This window comes from Nelumbo nucifera, chromosome 4, assembly GCF_055504915.1.
Source record: "Nelumbo nucifera cultivar China Antique chromosome 4, China Antique-T2T, whole genome shotgun sequence".
Taxonomy (NCBI): Eukaryota; Viridiplantae; Streptophyta; class Magnoliopsida; order Proteales; family Nelumbonaceae; genus Nelumbo; species Nelumbo nucifera.
Window position 1 is genome coordinate 51,911,134 of NC_142652.1, and position 19,004 is coordinate 51,930,137.

The following is a 19,004-nucleotide window of genomic DNA, read 5'->3' on the forward strand; positions in this document are numbered from 1 at the left end:
CTCTTTCCCTTGGTAACCGTGCACAAGCTCCTACGTGAGCGGAGTGTTTGCTTTTCAGATCTGCCGCACCTCCGGATAGATGCAATACTATCGCGGGGCCCACAATGCATGACGAATGCCGAAAGCCCGGTTCTTGCATCGTGGCCATTCAGTAATGACGATCGTGCCGCAAATGGTCCGAGTATCGGACGCATTGTTTCCAGTATCTCCCAGAAACAACAAATGGAATTTGCAAATACAAATCAAATTAAAATATTAATAAAATTGGGGTGCAACACGAGGACTTCCCAGGAGGTCACCCATCCTAGTACTACTCTCGCCCAAGCACGCTTAACTTCAGAGTTCTGATGGGATCCGGTGCATTAGTGCAGGTATGATCGCACCCGTTTAGTTCATGCTCGCTTAGATCTTTATGCACTATCTTGCTCCCCTCCATTAATTGTTTTAGACTTGAAAAAACTGTGTATGCAGCATTCCTCCCTTGGTAACCGTGCACAAGCTCCTACGTGAGCAGAGTGTTTGCATTTCAGATCTGCCGCACCCCCGGATAGATGCAATACTATCGCGGGGCCCACAATGCATGACGAATGCCGAAAGCCCGGTTCGTGCATCGTTGCCATTCAGTAATGACGATCGTGCCGCAAATGGTCCGAGTATCCGACGCATTGTTTCCAGTTGTCTCCCAGAAACAACATATGGAATTTGCAAATACAAATCAAAATAAAATATTAATAAAGTTGGGGTGCAACACGAGGACTTCCCAGGAGGTCACCCTTCCTAGTACTACTCTCGCCCAAGCACGCTTAACTTCGGAGTTCTGATGAGATCCGGTGCATTAGTGCTGGTATGATCGCACCCGTTTAATTCATGCTCGCTTAGATCTTAGTGCACTATCTTGCTCCCCTCCATTAATTGTTTTAGACTTGAAAAAACTGTGTATGCAGCCTTCCTCGCTTGGTAACCGTGCACAAGCTCCTACGTGAGCAGAGTGTTTGCTTTTCAGATCTGTCGCACCCCCGGATAGATGCAATACTATCGCGGGGCCCACAATGCACGACGAATGCCAAAAGCCCGGTTTTTGCACGGTTCTCATTCAGTAATGACGATTGTGCCGCAAATGGTCCGAGTATCCGGCGCGTTGTTTGCGTTTGTCTCGCCGAAACGACAAATGGAATTTGCAAATACGATATCGAAATAAAATATTAATAAAATTGGGGTGCAACACGAGGACTTCCCAGGAGGTCACCCATCCTAGGACTACTCCCGCCCATGCACACTTAACTTCGGAGTTCTGATGGGATCCGGTGCATTAGTGCTGGTATGATCTAACCCGTTTAATTCATGCTCGCTTAGATCTTTATGCACTATCTTGCTCCCCTCCATTAATTGTTTTAGACTTGAAAAAACTGTGTATGCAGCCTTCCTCCCTTGGTAACCGTGCACAAGCTCCTATGTGAGCAGAGTGTTTGCTTTTCAGATCTGCCGCACCCCCGGATAGATGCAATACTATCGCGGGGCCCACAATGCACGACGAATGCCAAAAGCCCGGTTTTTGCACGGTTCCCATTCAGTAATGACGATCGTGCCGCAAATGGTCCGAGTATCCGGCGCGTTGTTTGAGTTTGTCTCGCCGACACGACAAATGGAATTTGCAAATACGATATCGAAATAAAATATTAATAAAATTGGGGTGCAACACGAGGACTTCCCGGGAGGTCACCCATCCTAGGACTACTCCCGCCCATGCACACTTAACTTCGGAGTTCTGATGGGATCCGCTGCATTAGTGCTGGTATGATCGCACCCGCTTAATTCATGCTCGCTTAGATCTTTATGCACTATCTTGCTCCCCTCCATTAATTGTTTTAGACTTGAAAAAACTGTGTATGCAGCCTTCCTCCCTTGGTAACCGTGCACAAGCTCCTACGTGAGCAGAGTGTTTGCTTTTCAGATCTGCCGCACCCCCGGATAGATGCAATACTATCGCGGGGCCCACAATGCACGACGAATGCCAAAAGCCCGGTTTTTGCACGGTTCCCAATCAGTAATGACGATCGTGCCGCAAATGGTCCGAGTATCCGGCGCGTTGTTTGAGTTTGTCTCGCCGAAACGACAAATGGAATTTGCAAATACGATATCGAAATAAAATATTAATAAAATTGGGGTGACACAAAAGGACTTCCCAGGAGGTCACCCATTTTAATACTACTCTCGCCCAAGCACACTTAACTTCGGAGTTCTGATGAGATCCGGTGCATTAGTGCTGGTATGATAGCACCCGTTTAATTCATGCTCGCTTAGATCTTTATGACCTATCTTGCTCCCTACCATTAATTGTTTTAGATTTGAAAAAAATGTGTATGCAGCCTCTTTCCCTTGGTAACCGTGCACAAGCTCCTACGTGAGCGGAGTGTTTGCTTTTCAGATCTGCCGCACCTCCGGATAGATGCAATACTATCGCGGGGCCCACAATGCATGACGAATGCCGAAAGCCCGGTTCTTGCATCGTGGCCATTCAGTAATGACGATCGTGCCGCAAATGGTCCGAGTATCCGACGCATTGTTTCCAGTATCTCCCAGAAACAACAAATGGAATTTGCAAATACAAATCAAAATAAAATATTAATAAAATTGGGGTGCAACACGAGGACTTCCCAGGAGGTCACCCATCCTAGTACTACTCTCGCCCAAGCACGCTTAACTTCAGAGTTCTGATGGGATCCGGTGCATTAGTGCAGGTATGATCACACCCGTTTAGTTCATGCTCGCTTAGATCTTTATGCACTATCTTGCTCCCCTCCATTAATTGTTTTAGACTTGAAAAAAACTGTGTATGCAGCCTTCCTCCCTTGGTAACCGTGCACAAGCTCTTACGTGAGCAGAGTGTTTGCTTTTTAGATCTGCCGCACCCCCGGATAGATGCAATACTATCGCGGGGCCCACAATGCACGACGAATGCCAAAAGCCCGGTTTTTTCACGGTTCCCATTCAGTAATGACAATCGTGCCGCAAATGGTCCGAGTATCCGGCGCGTTGTTTGCGTTTGTCTCGCCGAAACGACAAATGGAATTTGCAAATACGATATCGAAATAAAATATTAATAAAATTGGGGTGCAACACGAGGACTTCCCTGGAGGTCACCCATCCTAGGACTACTCCCGCCCATGCACACTTAACTTCGGAGTTCTGATGGGATCCGGTGCATTAGTGCTGGTATGATCGCACCCGTTTAATTCATGCTCGCTTAGATCTTTATGCACTATCTTGCTCCCCTCCATTAATTGTTTTAGATTTGAAAAAACTGTGTATGCAGCATTCCTCCCTTGGTAACCGTGCACAAGCTCCTACGTGAGCAGAGTGTTTGCATTTCAGATCTGCCGCACCCCCGGATAGATGCAATACTATCGCGGGGCCCACAATGCATGACGAATGCCGAAAGCCCGGTTCTTGCATCGTTGCCATTCAGTAATGACGATCGTGCCGCAAATGGTCCGAGTATCCGACGCATTGTTTCCAGTTGTCTCCCAGAAACAACATATGGAATTTGCAAATACAAATCAAAATAAAATATTAATAAAGTTGGGGTGCAACACGAGGACTTCCCAGGAGGTCACCCTTCCTAGTACTACTCTCGCCCAAGCACGCTTAACTTCGGAGTTCTGATGAGATCCGGTGCATTAGTGCTGGTATGATCGCACCCGTTTAATTCATGCTCGCTTAGATCTTTGTGCACTATCTTGCTCCCCTCCATTAATTGTTTTAGACTTGAAAAAACTGTGTATGCAGCCTTCCTCCCTTGGTAACCGTGCACAAGCTCCTACGTGAGCAGAGTGTTTGCTTTTCAGATCTGTCGCACCCCCGGATAGATGCAATACTATCGCGGGGCCCACAATGCACGACGAATGCCAAAAGCCCGGTTTTTGCACGGTTCTCATTCAGTAATGACGATTGTGCCGCAAATGGTCCGAGTATCCGGCGCGTTGTTTGCGTTTGTCTCGCCGAAACGACAAATGGAATTTGCAAATACGATATCGAAATAAAATATTAATAAAACTGGGGTGCAACACGAGGACTTCCCAGGAGGTCACCCATCCTAGGACTACTCCCGCCCATGCACACTTAACTTCGGAGTTCTGATGGGATCCGGTGCATTAGTGCTGGTATGATCGCACCCGTTTAATTCATGCTCGCTTAGATCTTTATGCACTATCTTGCTCCCCTCCATTAATTGTTTTAGACTTGAAAAAACTGTGTATGCAGCCTTCCTCCCTTGGTAACCGTGCACAAGCTCCTATGTGAGCAGAGTGTTTGCTTTTCAGATCTGCCGCACCCCCGGATAGATGCAATACTATCGCGGGGCCCACAATGCACGACGAATGCCAAAAGCCCGGTTTTTGCACGGTTCCCATTCAGTAATGACGATCGTGCCGCAAATGGTCCGAGTATCCGGCGCGTTGTTTGAGTTTGTCTCGCCGACACGACAAATGGAATTTGCAAATACGATATCGAAATAAAATATTAATAAAATTGGGGTGAAACACAAGGACTTCCCAGGAGGTCACCCATCCTAATACTACTCTCGCCCAAGCACACTTAACTTCGGAGTTCTGATGAGATCCGGTGCATTAGTGCTGGTATGATAGCACCCGTTTAATTCATGCTCGCTTAGATCTTTATGCACTATCTTGCTCCCCTCCATTAATTGTTTTAGATTTGAAAAAACTGTGTATGCAGCCTTCCTCCCTTGGTAACCGTGCACAAGCTCCTACGTGAGCAGAGTGTTTGTATTTCAGATCTGCCGCACCCCCGGATAGATGCAATACTATCGCGGGGCCCACAATGCATGACGAATGCCGAAAGCCCGGTTCTTGCATCGTTGCCATTCAGTAATGACGATCGTGCCGCAAATGGTCCGAGTATCCGACGCATTGTTTCCAGTTGTCTCCCAGAAACAACAAATGGAATTTGCAAATACAAATCAAAATAAAATATTAATAAAATTGGGGTGCAACACGAGGACTTCCCAGGAGGTCACCCATCCTAGTACTACTCTCGCCCAAGCACGCTTAACTTCGGAGTTCTGATGGGATCCGGTGCATTAGTGCTGGTATGATCGCACCCGTTTAATTCATGCTCGCTTAGATCTTTATGCACTATCTTGCTCCCCTCCATTAATTGTTTTAGACTTGAAAAAACTGTGTATGCAGCCTTCCTCCCTTGGTAACCGTGCACAAGCTCTTACGTGAGCAGAGTGTTTGCTTTTTAGATCTGCCGCACCCCCGGATAGATGCAATACTATCGCGGGGCCCACAATGCATGACGAATGCCGAAAGCCTGGTTCTTGCATCGTTGCCATTCAGTAATGACGATCGTGCCGCAAATGGTCCGAGTATCCGACGCATTGTTTCCAGTTGTCTCCCAGAAACAACAAATGGAATTTGCAAATACAAATCAAAATAAAATATTAATAAAATTGGGGTGCAACACGAGGAATTCCCAGGAGGTCACCCATCCTAGTACTACTCTCGCCCAAGCACGCTTAACTTCGGAGTTCTGATGGGATCCGGTGAATTAGTGCTGGTATGATCGAACCCGTTTAATTCATGCTCGCTTAGATCTTTATGCACTATCTTGCTCCCCTCCATTAATTGTTTTAGACTTGAAAAAAACTGTGTATGCAGCCTTCCTCCCTTGGTAACCGTGCACAAGCTCTTACGTGAGCAGAGTGTTTGCTTTTTAGATCTGCCGCACCCCCGGATAGATGCAATACTATCGCGGGGCCCACAATGCACGACGAATGCCAAAAGCCCGGTTTTTTCACGGTTCCCATTCAGTAATGACAATCGTGCCGCAAATGGTCCGAGTATCCGGCGCGTTGTTTGCGTTTGTCTCGCCGAAACGACAAATGGAATTTGCAAATACGATATCGAAATAAAATATTAATAAAATTGGGGTGCAACACGAGGACTTCCCAGGAGGTCACCCATCCTAGGACTACTCCCGCCCATGCACACTTAACTTCGGAGTTCTGATGGGACCCGGTGCATTAGTGCTGGTATGATCGCACCCGTTTAATTCATGCTCGCTTAGATCTTTATGCACTATCTTGCTCCCCTCCATTAATTGTTTTAGACTTGAAAAAACTGTGTATGCAGCCTTCCTCCCTTGGTAACCGTGCACAAGCTCCTACGTGAGCAGAGTGTTTGCTTTTCAGATCTGCCGCACCCCCGGATAGATGCAATACTATCGCGGGGCCCACAATGCACGACGAATGCCAAAAGCCCGGTTTTTGCACGGTTCCCATTCAGTAATGACGATCGTGCCGCAAATGGTCCGAGTATCCGGCGCGTTGTTTGAGTTTGTCTCGCCGAAACGACAAATGGAATTTGCAAATACGATATCGAAATAAAATATTAATAAAATTGGGGTGAAACACAAGGACTTCCCAGGAGGTCACCCATCCTAATACTACTCTCGCCCAAGCACACTTAACTTCGGAGTTCTGATGAGATCCGGTGCATTAGTGCTGGTATGATAGCACCCGTTTAATTCATGCTCGCTTAGATCTTTATGACCTATCTTGCTCCCTACCATTAATTGTTTTAGATTTGAAAAAAATGTGTATGCAGCCTCTTTCCCTTGGTAACCGTGCACAAGCTCCTACGTGAGCGGAGTGTTTGCTTTTCAGATCTGCCGCACCTCCGGATAGATGCAATACTATCGCGGGGCCCACAATGCATGACGAATGCCGAAAGCCCGGTTCTTGCATCGTGGCCATTCAGTAATGACGATCGTGCCGCAAATGGTCCGAGTATCGGACGCATTGTTTCCAGTATCTCCCAGAAACAACAAATGGAATTTGCAAATACAAATCAAATTAAAATATTAATAAAATTGGGGTGCAACACGAGGACTTCCCAGGAGGTCACCCATCCTAGTACTACTCTCGCCCAAGCACGCTTAACTTCAGAGTTCTGATGGGATCCGGTGCATTAGTGCAGGTATGATCACACCCGTTTAATTCATGCTCGCTTAGATCTTTATGCACTATCTTGCTCCCCTCCATTAATTGTTTTAGACTTGAAAAAACTGTGTATGCAGCCTTCCTCCCTTGGTAACCGTGCACAAGCTCTTACGTGAGCAGAGTGTTTGCTTTTTAGATCTGCCGCACCCCCGGATAGATGCAATACTATCGCGGGGCCCACAATGCATGACGAATGCCGAAAGCCTGGTTCTTGCATCGTTGCCATTCAGTAATGACGATCGTGCCGCAAATGGTCCGAGTATCCGACGCATTGTTTCCAGTTGTCTCCCAGAAACAACAAATGGAATTTGCAAATACAAATCAAAATAAAATATTAATAAAATTGGGGTGCAACACGAGGACTTCCCAGGAGGTCACCCATCCTAGTACTACTCTAGCCCAAGCACGCTTAACTTCAGAGTTCTGATGGGATCCGGTGCATTAGTGCAGGTATGATCACACCCGTTTAATTCATGCTCGCTTAGATCTTTATGCACTATCTTGCTCCCCTCCATTAATTGTTTTAGACTTGAAAAAACTGTGTATGCAGCCTTCCTCCCTTGGTAACCGTGCACAAGCTCCTATGTGAGCAGAGTGTTTGCTTTTCAGATCTGCCGCACCCCCGGATAGATGCAATACTATCGCGGGGCCCACAATGCACGACGAATGCCAAAAGCCCGGTTTTTGCACGGTTCCCATTCAGTAATGACGATCGTGCCGCAAATGGTCCGAGTATCCGGCGCGTTGTTTGAGTTTGTCTCGCCGACACGACAAATGGAATTTGCAAATACGATATCGAAATAAAATATTAATAAAATTGGGGTGCAACACGAGGACTTCCCGGGAGGTCACCCATCCTAGGACTACTCCCGCCCATGCACACTTAACTTCGGAGTTCTGATGGGATCCGCTGCATTAGTGCTGGTATGATCGCACCCGCTTAATTCATGCTCGCTTAGATCTTTATGCACTATCTTGCTCCCCTCCATTAATTGTTTTAGACTTGAAAAAACTGTGTATGCAGCCTTCCTCCCTTGGTAACCGTGCACAAGCTCCTACGTGAGCAGAGTGTTTGCTTTTCAGATCTGCCGCACCCCCGGATAGATGCAATACTATCGCGGGGCCCACAATGCACGACGAATGCCAAAAGCCCGGTTTTTGCACGGTTCCCAATCAGTAATGACGATCGTGCCGCAAATGGTCCGAGTATCCGGCGCGTTGTTTGAGTTTGTCTCGCCGAAACGACAAATGCAATTTGCAAATACGATATCGAAATAAAATATTAATAAAATTGGGGTGACACAAAAGGACTTCCCAGGAGGTCACCCATTTTAATACTACTCTCGCCCAAGCACACTTAACTTCGGAGTTCTGATGAGATCCGGTGCATTAGTGCTGGTATGATAGCACCCGTTTAATTCATGCTCGCTTAGATCTTTATGACCTATCTTGCTCCCTACCATTAATTGTTTTAGATTTGAAAAAAATGTGTATGCAGCCTCTTTCCCTTGGTAACCGTGCACAAGCTCCTACGTGAGCGGAGTGTTTGCTTTTCAGATCTGCCGCACCTCCGGATAGATGCAATACTATCGCGGGGCCCACAATGCATGACGAATGCCGAAAGCCCGGTTCTTGCATCGTGGCCATTCAGTAATGACGATCGTGCCGCAAATGGTCCGAGTATCCGACGCATTGTTTCCAGTATCTCCCAGAAACAACAAATGGAATTTGCAAATACAAATCAAAATAAAATATTAATAAAATTGGGGTGCAACACGAGGACTTCCCAGGAGGTCACCCATCCTAGTACTACTCTCGCCCAAGCACGCTTAACTTCAGAGTTCTGATGGGATCCGGTGCATTAGTGCAGGTATGATCACACCCGTTTAGTTCATGCTCGCTTAGATCTTTATGCACTATCTTGCTCCCCTCCATTAATTGTTTTAGACTTGAAAAAAACTGTGTATGCAGCCTTCCTCCCTTGGTAACCGTGCACAAGCTCTTACGTGAGCAGAGTGTTTGCTTTTTAGATCTGCCGCACCCCCGGATAGATGCAATACTATCGCGGGGCCCACAATGCACGACGAATGCCAAAAGCCCGGTTTTTTCACGGTTCCCATTCAGTAATGACAATCGTGCCGCAAATGGTCCGAGTATCCGGCGCGTTGTTTGCGTTTGTCTCGCCGAAACGACAAATGGAATTTGCAAATACGATATCGAAATAAAATATTAATAAAATTGGGGTGCAACACGAGGACTTCCCTGGAGGTCACCCATCCTAGGACTACTCCCGCCCATGCACACTTAACTTCGGAGTTCTGATGGGATCCGGTGCATTAGTGCTGGTATGATCGCACCCGTTTAATTCATGCTCGCTTAGATCTTTATGCACTATCTTGCTCCCCTCCATTAATTGTTTTAGATTTGAAAAAACTGTGTATGCAGCATTCCTCCCTTGGTAACCGTGCACAAGCTCCTACGTGAGCAGAGTGTTTGCATTTCAGATCTGCCGCACCCCCGGATAGATGCAATACTATCGCGGGGCCCACAATGCATGACGAATGCCGAAAGCCCGGTTCTTGCATCGTTGCCATTCAGTAATGACGATCGTGCCGCAAATGGTCCGAGTATCCGACGCATTGTTTCCAGTTGTCTCCCAGAAACAACATATGGAATTTGCAAATACAAATCAAAATAAAATATTAATAAAGTTGGGGTGCAACACGAGGACTTCCCAGGAGGTCACCCTTCCTAGTACTACTCTCGCCCAAGCACGCTTAACTTCGGAGTTCTGATGAGATCCGGTGCATTAGTGCTGGTATGATCGCACCCGTTTAATTCATGCTCGCTTAGATCTTTGTGCACTATCTTGCTCCCCTCCATTAATTGTTTTAGACTTGAAAAAACTGTGTATGCAGCCTTCCTCCCTTGGTAACCGTGCACAAGCTCCTACGTGAGCAGAGTGTTTGCTTTTCAGATCTGTCGCACCCCCGGATAGATGCAATACTATCGCGGGGCCCACAATGCACGACGAATGCCAAAAGCCCGGTTTTTGCACGGTTCTCATTCAGTAATGACGATTGTGCCGCAAATGGTCCGAGTATCCGGCGCGTTGTTTGCGTTTGTCTCGCCGAAACGACAAATGGAATTTGCAAATACGATATCGAAATAAAATATTAATAAAACTGGGGTGCAACACGAGGACTTCCCAGGAGGTCACCCATCCTAGGACTACTCCCGCCCATGCACACTTAACTTCGGAGTTCTGATGGGATCCGGTGCATTAGTGCTGGTATGATCGCACCCGTTTAATTCATGCTCGCTTAGATCTTTATGCACTATCTTGCTCCCCTCCATTAATTGTTTTAGACTTGAAAAAACTGTGTATGCAGCCTTCCTCCCTTGGTAACCGTGCACAAGCTCCTATGTGAGCAGAGTGTTTGCTTTTCAGATCTGCCGCACCCCCGGATAGATGCAATACTATCGCGGGGCCCACAATGCACGACGAATGCCAAAAGCCCGGTTTTTGCACGGTTCCCATTCAGTAATGACGATCGTGCCGCAAATGGTCCGAGTATCCGGCGCGTTGTTTGAGTTTGTCTCGCCGACACGACAAATGGAATTTGCAAATACGATATCGAAATAAAATATTAATAAAATTGGGGTGAAACACAAGGACTTCCCAGGAGGTCACCCATCCTAATACTACTCTCGCCCAAGCACACTTAACTTCGGAGTTCTGATGAGATCCGGTGCATTAGTGCTGGTATGATAGCACCCGTTTAATTCATGCTCGCTTAGATCTTTATGCACTATCTTGCTCCCCTCCATTAATTGTTTTAGATTTGAAAAAACTGTGTATGCAGCCTTCCTCCCTTGGTAACCGTGCACAAGCTCCTACGTGAGCAGAGTGTTTGTATTTCAGATCTGCCGCACCCCCGGATAGATGCAATACTATCGCGGGGCCCACAATGCATGACGAATGCCGAAAGCCCGGTTCTTGCATCGTTGCCATTCAGTAATGACGATCGTGCCGCAAATGGTCCGAGTATCCGACGCATTGTTTCCAGTTGTCTCCCAGAAACAACAAATGGAATTTGCAAATACAAATCAAAATAAAATATTAATAAAATTGGGGTGCAACACGAGGACTTCCCAGGAGGTCACCCATCCTAGTACTACTCTCGCCCAAGCACGCTTAACTTCGGAGTTCTGATGGGATCCGGTGCATTAGTGCTGGTATGATCGCACCCGTTTAATTCATGCTCGCTTAGATCTTTATGCACTATCTTGCTCCCCTCCATTAATTGTTTTAGACTTGAAAAAACTGTGTATGCAGCCTTCCTCCCTTGGTAACCGTGCACAAGCTCTTACGTGAGCAGAGTGTTTGCTTTTTAGATCTGCCGCACCCCCGGATAGATGCAATACTATCGCGGGGCCCACAATGCATGACGAATGCCGAAAGCCTGGTTCTTGCATCGTTGCCATTCAGTAATGACGATCGTGCCGCAAATGGTCCGAGTATCCGACGCATTGTTTCCAGTTGTCTCCCAGAAACAACAAATGGAATTTGCAAATACAAATCAAAATAAAATATTAATAAAATTGGGGTGCAACACGAGGACTTCCCAGGAGGTCACCCATCCTAATACTACTCTCGCCCAGACACGCTTAACTTCGGAGTTCTGATGGGATCCGGTGCATTAGTGCTGGTATGATCACACCCGTTTAATTCATGCTCGCTTAGATCTTTATGCACTATCTTGCTCCCCTCCATTAATTGTTTTAGACTTGAAAAAAACTGTGTATGCAGCCTTCCTCCCTTGGTAACCGTGCACAAGCTCTTACGTGAGCAGAGTGTTTGCTTTTTAGATCTGCCGCACCCCCGGATAGATGCAATACTATCGCGGGGCCCACAATGCACGACGAATGCCAAAAGCCCGGTTTTTTCACGGTTCCCATTCAGTAATGACAATCGTGCCGCAAATGGTCCGAGTATCCGGCGCGTTGTTTGCGTTTGTCTCGCCGAAACGACAAATGGAATTTGCAAATACGATATCGAAATAAAATATTAATAAAATTGGGGTGCAACACGAGGACTTCCCAGGAGGTCACCCATCCTAGGACTACTCCCGCCCATGCACACTTAACTTCGGAGTTCTGATGGGATCCGGTGCATTAGTGCTGGTATGATCGCACCCGTTTAATTCATGCTCGCTTAGATCTTTATGCACTATCTTGCTCCCCTCCATTAATTGTTTTAGATTTGAAAAAACTGTGTTTGCAGCATTCCTCCCTTGGTAACCGTGCACAAGCTCCTACGTGAGTAGAGTGTTTGCATTTCAGATCTGCCGCACCCCCGGATAGATGCAATACTATCGCGGGGCCCACAATGCATGACGAATGCCGAAAGCCCGGTTCTTGCATCGTTGCCATTCAGTAATGACGATCGTGCCGCAAATGGTCCGAGTATCCGGCGCGTTGTTTGAGTTTGTCTCGCCCAAGCACGCTTAACTTCGGAGTTCTGATGGGATCCGGTGCATTAGTGCTGGTATGATCGCACCCGTTTAAATCATGCTCGCTTAGATCTTTATGCACTATCTTGCTCCCCTCCATTAATTGTTTTAGATTTGAAAAAACTGTGTATGCAGCCTTCCTCCCTTGGTAACCGTGCACAAGCTCCTACGTGAGCAGAGTGTTTGTATTTCAGATCTGCCGCACCCCCGGATAGATGCAATACTATCGCGGGGCCCACAATGCATGACGAATGCCGAAAGCCCGGTTCTTGCATCGTCGCCATTCAGTAATGACGATCGTGCCGCAAATGGTCCGAGTATCCGACGCATTGTTTCCAGTTGTCTCCCAGAAACAACAAATGGAATTTGCAAATACAAATCAAAATAAAATATTAATAAAATTGGGGTGCAACACGAGGAATTCCCACGAGGTCACCCATCCTAGTACTACTCTCGCCCAAGCACGCTTAACTTCGGAGTTCTGATGGGATCCGGTGCATTAGTGCTGGTATGATCGCACCCGTTTAATTCATGCTCGCTTAGATCTTTATGCACTATCTTGCTCCCCTCCATTAATTGTTTTAGACTTGAAAAAAACTGTGTATGCAGCCTTCCTCCCTTGGTAACCGTGCACAAGCTCTTACGTGAGCAGAGTGTTTGCTTTTTAGATCTGCCGCACCCCCGGATAGATGCAATACTATCGCGGGGCCCACAATGCACGACGAATGCCAAAAGCCCGGTTTTTTCACGGTTCCCATTCAGTAATGACAATCGTGCCGCAAATGGTCCGAGTATCCGGCGCGTTGTTTGCGTTTGTCTCGCCGAAACGACAAATGGAATTTGCAAATACGATATCGAAATAAAATATTAATAAAATTGGGGTGCAACACGAGGACTTCCCAGGAGGTCACCCATCCTAGGACTACTCCCGCCCATGCACACTTAACTTCGGAGTTCTGATGGGACCCGGTGCATTAGTGCTGGTATGATCGCACCCGTTTAATTCATGCTCGCTTAGATCTTTATGCACTATCTTGCTCCCCTCCATTAATTGTTTTAGACTTGAAAAAACTGTGTATGCAGCCTTCCTCCCTTGGTAACCGTGCACAAGCTCCTACGTGAGCAGAGTGTTTGTTTTTCAGATCTGCCGCACCCCCGGATAGATGCAATACTATCGCGGGGCCCACAATGCACGACGAATGCCAAAAGCCCGGTTTTTGCACGGTTCCCATTCAGTAATGACGATCGTGCCGCAAATGGTCCGAGTATCCGGCGCGTTGTTTGAGTTTGTCTCGCCGAAACGACAAATGGAATTTGCAAATACGATATCGAAATAAAATATTAATAAAATTGGGGTGAAACACAAGGACTTCCCAGGAGGTCACCCATCCTAATACTACTCTCGCCCAAGCACACTTAACTTCGGAGTTCTGATGAGATCCGGTGCATTAGTGCTGGTATGATAGCAACCGTTTAATTCATGCTCGCTTAGATCTTTATGACCTATCTTGCTCCCTTCCATTAATTGTTTTAGATTTGAAAAAAATGTGTATGCAGCCTCTTTCCCTTGGTAACCGTGCACAAGCTCCTACGTGAGCGGAGTGTTTGCTTTTCAGATCTGCCGCACCTCCGGATAGATGCAATACTATCGCGGGGCCCACAATGCATGACGAATGCCGAAAGCCCGGTTCTTGCATCGTGGCCATTCAGAAATGACGATCGTGCCGCAAATGGTCCGAGTATCCGACGCATTGTTTCCAGTATCTCCCAGAAACAACAAATGGAATTTGCAAATACAAATCAAAATAAAATATTAATAAAATTGGGGTGCAACACGAGGACTTCCCAGGAGTTCACCCATCCTAGTACTACTCTCGCCCAAGCACGCTTAACTTCAGAGTTCTGATGGGATCCGGTGCATTAGTGCTGGTATGATCGCACCCGTTTAATTCATGCTCGCTTAGATCTTTATGCACTATCTTGCTCCCCTCCATTAATTGTTTTAGACTTGAAAAAACTGTGTATGCAGCCTTCCTCCCTTGGTAACCGTGCACAAGCTCTTACGTGAGCAGAGTGTTTGCTTTTTAGATCTGCCGCACCCCCGGATAGATGCAATACTATCGCGGGGCCCACAATGCACGACGAATGCCAAAAGCCCGGTTTTTGCACGGTTCTCATTCAGTAATGACGATTGTGCCGCAAATGGTCCGAGTATCCGGCGCGTTGTTTGCGTTTGTCTCTCCGAAACGACAAATGGAATTTGCAAATACGATATCGAAATAAAATATTAATAAAATTGCGGTGCAACACGAGGACTTCCCAGGAGGTCACCCATCCTAGGACTACTCCCGCCCATGCACACTTAACTTCGGAGTTCTGATGGGATCCGGTGCATTAGTGCTGGTATGATCGCACCCGTTTAATTCATGCTCGCTTAGATCTTTATGCACTATCTTGCTCCCCTCCATTAATTGTTTTAGATTTGAAAAAACTGTGTATGCAGCCTTCCTCCCTTGGTAACCGTGCACAAGCTCCTACGTGAGCAGAGTGTTTGCATTTCAGATCTGCCGCACCCCCGGATAGATGCAATACTATCGCGGGGCCCACAATGCACGACGAATGCCAAAAGCCCGGTTTTTGCACGGTTCTCATTCAGTAATGACGATTGTGCCGCAAATGGTCCGAGTATCCGGCGCGTTGTTTGCGTTTGTCTCGCCGAAACGACAAATGGAATTTGCAAATACGATATCGAAATAAAATATTAATAAAATTGGGGTGCAACACGAGGACTTCCCAGGAGGTCACCCATCCTAGGACTACTCCCGCCCATGCACACTTAACTTCGGAGTTCTGATGGGATCCGGTGCATTAGTGCTGGTATGATCGCACCCGTTTAATTCATGCTAGCTTAGATCTTTATGCACTATCTTGCTCCCCTCCATTAATTGTTTTACACTTGAAAAAACTGTGTATGCAGCCTTCCTCCCTTGGTAACCGTGCACAAGCTCCTATGTGAGCAGAGTGTTTGCTTTTCAGATCTGCCGCACCCCCGGATAGATGCAATACTATCGCGGGGCCCACAATGCACGACGAATGCCAAAAGCCCGGTTTTTGCACGGTTCCCATTCAGTAATGACGATCGTGCCGCAAATGGTCCGAGTATCCGGCGCGTTGTTTGAGTTTGTCTCGCCGACACGACAAATGGAATTTGCAAATACAATATCGAAATAAAATATTAATAAAATTGGGGTGAAACACAAGGACTTCCCAGGAGGTCACCCATCCTAATACTACTCTCGCCCAAGCACACTTAACTTCGGAGTTCTGATGAGATCCGGTGCATTAGTGCTGGTATGATAGCACCCGTTTAATTCATGCTCGCTTAGATCTTTATGCACTATCTTGCTCCCCTCCATTAATTGTTTTAGATTTGAAAAAACTGTGTATGCAGCCTTCCTCCCTTGGTAACCGTGCACAAGCTCCTACGTGAGCAGAGTGTTTGCTTTTCAGATCTGCCGCACCTCCGGATAGATGCAATACTATCGCGGGGCCCACAATGCACGACGAATGCCGAAAGCCCGGTTCTTGCATCGTTGCCATTCAGTAATGACGATCGTGCCGCAAATGGTCCGAGTATCCGACGCATTGTTTCCAGTTGTCTCCCAGAAACAACAAATGGAATTTGCAAATACAAATCAAAATAAAATATTAATAAAATTGGGGTGCAACACGAGGACTTCCCAGGAGGTCACCCTTCCTAGTACTACTCTCGCCCAAGCACGCTTAACTTCGGAGTTCTGATGAGATCCGGTGCATTAGTGCTGGTATGATCGCACCCGTTTAATTCATGCTCGCTTAGATCTTTGTGCACTATCTTGCTCCCCTCCATTAATTGTTTTAGACTTGAAAAAACTGTGTATGCAGCCTTCCTCCCTTGGTAACCGTGCACAAGCTCCTACGTGAGCAGAGTGTTTGCTTTTCAGATCTGTCGCACCCCCGGATAGATGCAATACTATCGCGGGGCCCACAATGCACGACGAATGCCAAAAGCCCGGTTTTTGCACGGTTCTCATTCAGTAATGACGATCGTGCCGCAAATGGTCCGAGTATCCGGCGCGTTGTTTGCGTTTGTCTCGCCGAAACGACAAATGGAATTTGCAAATACGATATCGAAATAAAATATTAATAAAATTGGGGTGCAACACGAGGACTTCCCAGGAGGTCACCCATCCTAGGACTACTCCCGCCCATGCACACTTAACTTCGGAGTTCTGATGGGATCCGGTGCATTAGTGCTGGTATGATCGCACCCGTTTAATTCATGCTCGCTTAGATCTTTATGCACTATCTTGCTCCCCTCCATTAATTGTTTTAGATTTGAAAAAACTGTGTATGCAGCCTTCCTCCCTTGGTAACCGTGCACAAGCTCCTACGTGAGCAGAGTGTTTGCATTTCAGATCTGCCGCACCCCCGGATAGATGCAATACTATCGCGGGGCCCACAATGCATGACGAATGCCGAAAGCCCGGTTCTTGCATCGTTGCCATTCAGTAATGACGATCGTGCCGCAAATGGTCCGAGTATCCGACGCATTGTTTCCAGTTGTCTCCCAGAAACAACATATGGAATTTGCAAATACAAATCAAAATAAAATATTAATAAAGTTGGGGTGCAACACGAGGACTTCCCAGGAGGTCACCCTTCCTAGTACTATTCTCGCCCAAGCACGCTTAACTTCGGAGTTCTGATGAGATCCGGTGCATTAGTGCTGGTATGATCGCACCCGTTTAATTCATGCTCGCTTAGATCTTTGTGCACTATCTTGCTCCCCTCCATTAATTGTTTTAGACTTGAAAAAACTGTGTATGCAGCCTTCCTCCCTTGGTAACCGTGCACAAGCTCCTACGTGAGCAGAGTGTTTGCTTTTCAGATCTGTCGCACCCCCGGATAGATGCAATACTATCGCGGGGCCCACAATGCACGACGAATGCCAAAAGCCCGGTTTTTGCACGGTTCTCATTCAGTAATGACGATTGTGCCGCAAATGGTCCGAGTATCCGGCGCGTTGTTTGCGTTTGTCTCGCCGAAACGACAAATGGAATTTGCAAATACGATATCGAAATAAAATATTAATAAAATTGGGGTGCAACACGAGGACTGCCCAGGAGGTCACCCATCCTAGGACTACTCCCGCCCATGCACACTTAACTTCGGAGTTCTGATGGGATCCGGTGCATTAGTGCTGGTATGATCGCACCCGTTTAATTCATGCTCGCTTAGATCTTTATGCACTATCTTGCTCCCCTCCATTAATTGTTTTAGACTTGAAAAAACTGTGTATGCAGCCTTCCTCCCTTGGTAACCGTGCACAAGCTCCTATGTGAGCAGAGTGTTTGCTTTTCAGATCTGCCGCACCCCCGGATAGATGCAATACTATCGCGGGGCCCACAATGCACGACGAATGCCAAAAGCCCGGTTTTTGCACGGTTCCCATTCAGTAATGACGATCGTGCCGCAAATGGTCCGAGTATCCGGCGCGTTGTTTGAGTTTGTCTCGCCGACACGACAAATGGAATTTGCAAATACGATATCGAAATAAAATATTAATAAAATTGGGGTGAAACACAAGGACTTCCCAGGAGGTCACCCATCCTAATACTACTCTCGCCCAAGCACACTTAACTTCGGAGTTCTGATGAGATCCGGTGCATTGGTGCTGGTATGATAGCACCCGTTTAATTTATGCTCGCTTAGATCTTTATGCACTATCTTGCTCCCCTCCATTAATTGTTTTAGATTTGAAAAAACTGTGTATGCAGCCTTCCTCCCTTGGTAACCGTGCACAAGCTCCTACGTGAGCTGAGTGTTTGTATTTCAGATCTGCCGCACCCCCGGATAGATGCAATACTATCGCGGGGCCCACAATGCATGACGAATGCCGAAAGCCCGGTTCTTGCATCGTTGCCATTCAGTAATGACGATCGTGCCGCAAATGGTCCGAGTATCCGACGCATTGTTTCCAGTTGTCTCCCAGAAACAACAAATGGAATTTGCAAATACAAATCAAAATAAAATATTAATAAAATTGGGGTGAACACGAGGACTTCCCAGGAGGTCACCCATCCTAGTACTACTCTCGCCCAAGCACGCTTAACTTCGGAGTTCTGATGGGATCCGGTGCATTAGTGCTGGTATGATCGCACCCGTTTAATTCATGCTCGCTTAGATCTTTATGCACTATCTTGCTCCCCTCCATTAATTGTTTTAGACTTGAAAAAACTGTGTATGCAGCCTTCCTCCCTTGGTAACCGTGCACAAGCTCTTACGTGAGCAGAGTGTTTGCTTTTTAGATCTGCCGCACCCCCGGTTAGATGCAATACTATCGCGGGGCCCACAATGCATGACGAATGCCGAAAGCCCGGTTTTTGCATCGTTGCGATTCAGTAATGACGATCGTGCCGCAA

General features: G+C 46.9%; 30 non-coding genes and 9 pseudogenes across 30 annotated transcripts; all 39 read right to left on the reverse strand.

Annotated features, from left to right (window-relative positions):
* Positions 1-266: 266 nt before the first annotated feature.
* Positions 267-385, reverse strand: LOC148796093 (5S ribosomal RNA). Its single transcript, XR_016071999.1, has one exon. It is a non-coding gene; the product is annotated as a 5S ribosomal RNA (ribosomal RNA).
* Positions 386-739: 354 nt separating this feature from the next.
* On the reverse strand, positions 740-858 carry LOC148796094 (5S ribosomal RNA). The gene has a single exon (XR_016072436.1). It is a non-coding gene; the product is annotated as a 5S ribosomal RNA (ribosomal RNA).
* Positions 859-1,213: 355 nt separating this feature from the next.
* LOC148796095 (5S ribosomal RNA) lies at positions 1,214-1,332 on the reverse strand (annotated as a pseudogene).
* A 355-nt stretch (positions 1,333-1,687) lies between these two features.
* LOC148796096 (5S ribosomal RNA) lies at positions 1,688-1,806 on the reverse strand. The gene has a single exon (XR_016070135.1). It is a non-coding gene; the product is annotated as a 5S ribosomal RNA (ribosomal RNA).
* Positions 1,807-2,161: 355 nt separating this feature from the next.
* LOC148796097 (5S ribosomal RNA) lies at positions 2,162-2,280 on the reverse strand (annotated as a pseudogene).
* A 353-nt stretch (positions 2,281-2,633) lies between these two features.
* LOC148796098 (5S ribosomal RNA) lies at positions 2,634-2,752 on the reverse strand. The gene has a single exon (XR_016072671.1). It is a non-coding gene; the product is annotated as a 5S ribosomal RNA (ribosomal RNA).
* A 356-nt stretch (positions 2,753-3,108) lies between these two features.
* Positions 3,109-3,227, reverse strand: LOC148796099 (5S ribosomal RNA). The gene has a single exon (XR_016075404.1). It is a non-coding gene; the product is annotated as a 5S ribosomal RNA (ribosomal RNA).
* A 354-nt stretch (positions 3,228-3,581) lies between these two features.
* On the reverse strand, positions 3,582-3,700 carry LOC148796100 (5S ribosomal RNA). Its single transcript, XR_016072437.1, has one exon. It is a non-coding gene; the product is annotated as a 5S ribosomal RNA (ribosomal RNA).
* Positions 3,701-4,055: 355 nt separating this feature from the next.
* LOC148796101 (5S ribosomal RNA) lies at positions 4,056-4,174 on the reverse strand. The gene has a single exon (XR_016073903.1). It is a non-coding gene; the product is annotated as a 5S ribosomal RNA (ribosomal RNA).
* Positions 4,175-4,529: 355 nt separating this feature from the next.
* Positions 4,530-4,648, reverse strand: LOC148796102 (5S ribosomal RNA; annotated as a pseudogene).
* Positions 4,649-5,002: 354 nt separating this feature from the next.
* Positions 5,003-5,121, reverse strand: LOC148796103 (5S ribosomal RNA). The gene has a single exon (XR_016072556.1). It is a non-coding gene; the product is annotated as a 5S ribosomal RNA (ribosomal RNA).
* A 354-nt stretch (positions 5,122-5,475) lies between these two features.
* Positions 5,476-5,594, reverse strand: LOC148796104 (5S ribosomal RNA). Its single transcript, XR_016075049.1, has one exon. It is a non-coding gene; the product is annotated as a 5S ribosomal RNA (ribosomal RNA).
* A 356-nt stretch (positions 5,595-5,950) lies between these two features.
* Positions 5,951-6,069, reverse strand: LOC148796105 (5S ribosomal RNA). Its single transcript, XR_016075819.1, has one exon. It is a non-coding gene; the product is annotated as a 5S ribosomal RNA (ribosomal RNA).
* A 355-nt stretch (positions 6,070-6,424) lies between these two features.
* Positions 6,425-6,543, reverse strand: LOC148796106 (5S ribosomal RNA; annotated as a pseudogene).
* A 353-nt stretch (positions 6,544-6,896) lies between these two features.
* On the reverse strand, positions 6,897-7,015 carry LOC148796107 (5S ribosomal RNA). The gene has a single exon (XR_016072672.1). It is a non-coding gene; the product is annotated as a 5S ribosomal RNA (ribosomal RNA).
* A 354-nt stretch (positions 7,016-7,369) lies between these two features.
* LOC148796108 (5S ribosomal RNA) lies at positions 7,370-7,488 on the reverse strand. The gene has a single exon (XR_016075568.1). It is a non-coding gene; the product is annotated as a 5S ribosomal RNA (ribosomal RNA).
* Positions 7,489-7,843: 355 nt separating this feature from the next.
* LOC148796109 (5S ribosomal RNA) lies at positions 7,844-7,962 on the reverse strand. The gene has a single exon (XR_016070136.1). It is a non-coding gene; the product is annotated as a 5S ribosomal RNA (ribosomal RNA).
* A 355-nt stretch (positions 7,963-8,317) lies between these two features.
* LOC148796110 (5S ribosomal RNA) lies at positions 8,318-8,436 on the reverse strand (annotated as a pseudogene).
* Positions 8,437-8,789: 353 nt separating this feature from the next.
* On the reverse strand, positions 8,790-8,908 carry LOC148796111 (5S ribosomal RNA). Its single transcript, XR_016072673.1, has one exon. It is a non-coding gene; the product is annotated as a 5S ribosomal RNA (ribosomal RNA).
* Positions 8,909-9,264: 356 nt separating this feature from the next.
* LOC148796112 (5S ribosomal RNA) lies at positions 9,265-9,383 on the reverse strand. The gene has a single exon (XR_016075405.1). It is a non-coding gene; the product is annotated as a 5S ribosomal RNA (ribosomal RNA).
* A 354-nt stretch (positions 9,384-9,737) lies between these two features.
* Positions 9,738-9,856, reverse strand: LOC148796113 (5S ribosomal RNA). The gene has a single exon (XR_016072438.1). It is a non-coding gene; the product is annotated as a 5S ribosomal RNA (ribosomal RNA).
* A 355-nt stretch (positions 9,857-10,211) lies between these two features.
* On the reverse strand, positions 10,212-10,330 carry LOC148796114 (5S ribosomal RNA). Its single transcript, XR_016073904.1, has one exon. It is a non-coding gene; the product is annotated as a 5S ribosomal RNA (ribosomal RNA).
* A 355-nt stretch (positions 10,331-10,685) lies between these two features.
* On the reverse strand, positions 10,686-10,804 carry LOC148796115 (5S ribosomal RNA; annotated as a pseudogene).
* A 354-nt stretch (positions 10,805-11,158) lies between these two features.
* Positions 11,159-11,277, reverse strand: LOC148796116 (5S ribosomal RNA). Its single transcript, XR_016072567.1, has one exon. It is a non-coding gene; the product is annotated as a 5S ribosomal RNA (ribosomal RNA).
* A 354-nt stretch (positions 11,278-11,631) lies between these two features.
* LOC148796117 (5S ribosomal RNA) lies at positions 11,632-11,750 on the reverse strand. The gene has a single exon (XR_016073607.1). It is a non-coding gene; the product is annotated as a 5S ribosomal RNA (ribosomal RNA).
* A 356-nt stretch (positions 11,751-12,106) lies between these two features.
* Positions 12,107-12,225, reverse strand: LOC148796118 (5S ribosomal RNA). The gene has a single exon (XR_016073905.1). It is a non-coding gene; the product is annotated as a 5S ribosomal RNA (ribosomal RNA).
* Positions 12,226-12,943: 718 nt separating this feature from the next.
* LOC148796119 (5S ribosomal RNA) lies at positions 12,944-13,062 on the reverse strand. The gene has a single exon (XR_016068960.1). It is a non-coding gene; the product is annotated as a 5S ribosomal RNA (ribosomal RNA).
* A 356-nt stretch (positions 13,063-13,418) lies between these two features.
* LOC148796120 (5S ribosomal RNA) lies at positions 13,419-13,537 on the reverse strand. The gene has a single exon (XR_016075821.1). It is a non-coding gene; the product is annotated as a 5S ribosomal RNA (ribosomal RNA).
* Positions 13,538-13,892: 355 nt separating this feature from the next.
* Positions 13,893-14,011, reverse strand: LOC148796121 (5S ribosomal RNA; annotated as a pseudogene).
* Positions 14,012-14,364: 353 nt separating this feature from the next.
* LOC148796122 (5S ribosomal RNA) lies at positions 14,365-14,483 on the reverse strand. Its single transcript, XR_016075307.1, has one exon. It is a non-coding gene; the product is annotated as a 5S ribosomal RNA (ribosomal RNA).
* Positions 14,484-14,838: 355 nt separating this feature from the next.
* LOC148796123 (5S ribosomal RNA) lies at positions 14,839-14,957 on the reverse strand. The gene has a single exon (XR_016069094.1). It is a non-coding gene; the product is annotated as a 5S ribosomal RNA (ribosomal RNA).
* Positions 14,958-15,312: 355 nt separating this feature from the next.
* LOC148796124 (5S ribosomal RNA) lies at positions 15,313-15,431 on the reverse strand. Its single transcript, XR_016073907.1, has one exon. It is a non-coding gene; the product is annotated as a 5S ribosomal RNA (ribosomal RNA).
* Positions 15,432-15,786: 355 nt separating this feature from the next.
* On the reverse strand, positions 15,787-15,905 carry LOC148796125 (5S ribosomal RNA; annotated as a pseudogene).
* A 354-nt stretch (positions 15,906-16,259) lies between these two features.
* Positions 16,260-16,378, reverse strand: LOC148796126 (5S ribosomal RNA). The gene has a single exon (XR_016072440.1). It is a non-coding gene; the product is annotated as a 5S ribosomal RNA (ribosomal RNA).
* A 355-nt stretch (positions 16,379-16,733) lies between these two features.
* LOC148796127 (5S ribosomal RNA) lies at positions 16,734-16,852 on the reverse strand. Its single transcript, XR_016073908.1, has one exon. It is a non-coding gene; the product is annotated as a 5S ribosomal RNA (ribosomal RNA).
* A 354-nt stretch (positions 16,853-17,206) lies between these two features.
* On the reverse strand, positions 17,207-17,325 carry LOC148796128 (5S ribosomal RNA). Its single transcript, XR_016073137.1, has one exon. It is a non-coding gene; the product is annotated as a 5S ribosomal RNA (ribosomal RNA).
* A 355-nt stretch (positions 17,326-17,680) lies between these two features.
* Positions 17,681-17,799, reverse strand: LOC148796129 (5S ribosomal RNA). Its single transcript, XR_016069507.1, has one exon. It is a non-coding gene; the product is annotated as a 5S ribosomal RNA (ribosomal RNA).
* A 355-nt stretch (positions 17,800-18,154) lies between these two features.
* Positions 18,155-18,273, reverse strand: LOC148796130 (5S ribosomal RNA; annotated as a pseudogene).
* Positions 18,274-18,627: 354 nt separating this feature from the next.
* LOC148796131 (5S ribosomal RNA) lies at positions 18,628-18,745 on the reverse strand. Its single transcript, XR_016069488.1, has one exon. It is a non-coding gene; the product is annotated as a 5S ribosomal RNA (ribosomal RNA).
* Between the last annotated feature and the right edge of the window lie 259 nt (positions 18,746-19,004).